At 37.5% G+C, this 3,088-nt stretch overlaps 1 non-coding gene across 1 annotated transcript; it reads right to left on the bottom strand.

Moving 5' to 3' along the window:
• Nucleotides 1-337: 337 nt before the first annotated feature.
• LOC128118789 (U1 spliceosomal RNA) lies at nucleotides 338-501 on the bottom strand. The gene has a single exon (XR_008221319.1). It is a non-coding gene; the product is annotated as a U1 spliceosomal RNA (small nuclear RNA).
• Nucleotides 502-3,088: the final 2,587 nt, after the last annotated feature.

The following is a 3,088-nucleotide window of genomic DNA, read 5'->3' as shown; positions in this document are numbered from 1 at the left end:
ATATTTGGAATATTTTTCACCTAAATGCTATAAAATAAAATTATGAAGATTTTGGAGATCAATATGTCCCACAGAGACTAAAAGATCTCTATGATCAACTAATGAACTTGTTTGGAAGCTGTGCTGTAATTAGCATGTTGACACCACCCATTATACAAATCTCCCCAAAAGAACCTTGTTCTATGAATGGTACAAAAATTAATCTTTAAGCTCCTAAATGCAGGGTTATTTAAAGGTGTCTCCATCCTTTTTACAATATATAAAGTACTTGAATGTCATTTTATCTTGGAAGGTTTAAAGGAGAATACAGCTAACCAAAACTTTTTTTTGGTTTTGCTGTGGGAGAGCACGAACACAGTCCCCCAGTACCACAAATTGTGCAGTCGAGTTTCCTGTATTTGGGGAAATCACAGGGGTCAGCACATCCAGAGAGCAATGGATAAGCCTCGCCCTGGGAAAACCACCTTCATGATCATGGTATCTCCCTTGCCAGGTAAGTATTAACCAAAAGTTTTTATCCATGTAGACAAGACACCTGTGTTATTCTCAACAAGGTGGACACTGTGGATCTTTCATACCTGTGGGCTCCACATCAGCAGATTCATACCACTGCCCACTAAATGTCTTTGGCAAAAAGGAGGTCCCTTGTGTACTGAAAATGTAGACTCCTGCAATGATTTCCTAAACTATAATATATAACAGCTATTTATATAACATTTACTTCGTTAGGTTTTACAGATGATCCAAAGTCACTGTATCAGAGGATGTGCTGTGGGTACCTGTAAACACTGTCATTTCATCTAGGAGACCTGAGCTTCAAGGGTAGGGGGCTTCTGGACCCAATATCCCACATATGCTAAGGAATTATTGAATAAAATATTTCAATAGAACCACTAATAGTTGGGGTACTTCAGAAGCTCAATTCCACTCAGAATGAGTTTCACACTATCTCTCGTGGCCCACTTATTCCTCATGTGAACCAAATATCACTATGCTGCAAACTTCTGTGTTTGCTCATTCCTTTTCTCTGAATTCTAAACCCAGTAGGAGCAGAAATGGCACTTTTATCGTCTTTACATCTTCCAAGACTAGAACCTGCAAAACTCTCAGTACACATTTGATAATATCATTCCTTGTCTTCATGAGCACATTGTTTCTGGGGTCTTTGAAAGTATCTAAGCATGTGTTGCTCATTTAAAGGGATTTGGATACTTGGAGTTTTGGGTGCTTTCTAGCATTACTATTTGAGTAAGCAAAACCAGAGGTTCTTCATCCTGAGACATGCCAAAAAAATCTAATAAAACTCCAAGCTCTAACCTCTTAAAATCTAATCTAGTTGTTCAAACATTCTTCTTATTAAGAACTTTTCATTTTGAAATAAATTTAGACCTTTAGATAAGCTACAAAAATGAACATTTTTTGTGTATTCTTCATCCAGCTTCCATTAATGGTAACAGCTCAAAAAACTACATTTATCACAACAGAAATTAACACTGGTACAAAATCAAAAATAGCATATGGCTCAAACTTTTCAGTTCTCCAATGATTCCAATTAATACTCAAGATTGTAACCCACTCATAGGTAGTTTGTGAGCCTAAAGTATAATATGATTTACCTATTTTTCTGCTAATACAGCATCCTTGATCCTTTTAATATGTTTTATTAATAATGCTTAGTCTCATATTTCTATACATCTCTCATTTCTAACTGACGACATATTTCTCCTCTGCCAAAAATAAACTTGACCGTATCTTGAAGTATCACAACTCAGAGTTCAGGCTAACCTGAAAGGCATTACTATTTATCTAGACTCCTTCACATCTACTAAAGTCAATCTTTTTTCAGCATGAACTTGAATCCTATAATCACCTGGAACATACTGCATCACTTCCAGTTTGGACTTGCTAGCTTCCTACTCAAGTTAAGCCTTGCTTTATTGTTTCTGTAGGACAGTCCCAAGGGTATTAATATGCTATTAATTTTTCTCCAGGGATTTTGCATCATTGCTCTTTTTATCTTCTTTTCATTGATCTGCAGTGAACAGATGTCCCATTCCCTTCCTACTCACGGTATAGATAAAGACTAACAGAACTGGCACAACCTTGATGCTTGATAGTAATGAAGAAACGTGGACCCCACCCACCCCTCCCCAACCTACTGAAACAGATGTCAAATCAGCACTTGTTATGGCTTGAACACGAAGTGCCCTTCATAGGCTTGTGTGTTTGAACCCTTGGTCTCTCAATGGCAGCATTGTTTTGAGAGGTTGTGGAGCATTGAGGAGGCCTGGTAGATTATACCCACTTGTGATTTTCTGTTCAGGCATGGTGTGAGAAGCAGCAACTATATGTTTCCACTGTCATAGGCCCTCTTTCCCACCGCCATGCCCTCCCCACCAGGACGAAATGAAATCATAAGCTAAAATAAACACTTCCTTCTTTAAGTTGCTTCTGGCAGATGTTTTGTCAAACTGAAAAAGGAAAGGTACTCAGAAAATTGGTACCCAAAAAGTGGGATTGTTGCTGGAATAGTCAATTTTTAAGACCTAGCGTACATCGTCTAGGCAGCTTGGCATTAGTATGAAAATAGGCAAATAAATCAATGCAATGAGTACTATCTGTGTTCATGCATATGTGTATAATCAATTGTTTGATTTTTTTAATGAAGTTGCAAGGATAATTCTGTGGAGGAAAATGTCATCTTTTCAAGTTCTCCTGGGACAACTAGACACCCACATAGAAGAAGATAAAGGTGGTCCCTTTCTGCTACAATTTAAAACAGGTCATTGGTCTAAACATAGAAGCTTCTAATTAAAAATGTGGAGAATGTTTAAAGGCTTTGAGTTATTCAAGAGCACAAGCCACAAAAGAAATGATAATAATTTCTATTTCACCAAAATTTAATCTCATTAAGACTGTATTAAGAAAATACCAATATAAGCCACAGAAAGAGTGAAAATGCTGTGAGTCTAAGGCCCGCCTGGTCTACATGGTGAGTTCCAGGCCTGCCATGGCTATATAGTGAGACTCTATCTCAAAAAAATAAAATAAAATCCAGCCTGTCCTTATGTATCTAACACCCCAGTGG

The sequence above is a fragment of the Peromyscus californicus genome, unplaced genomic scaffold (assembly GCF_007827085.1).
Source record: "Peromyscus californicus insignis strain IS unplaced genomic scaffold, ASM782708v3 Scaffold_22__1_contigs__length_63687245, whole genome shotgun sequence".
NCBI classification, from domain to species: domain Eukaryota; kingdom Metazoa; phylum Chordata; class Mammalia; order Rodentia; family Cricetidae; genus Peromyscus; species Peromyscus californicus.
This window is presented reverse-complemented; position numbering and strand designations above follow the sequence as displayed.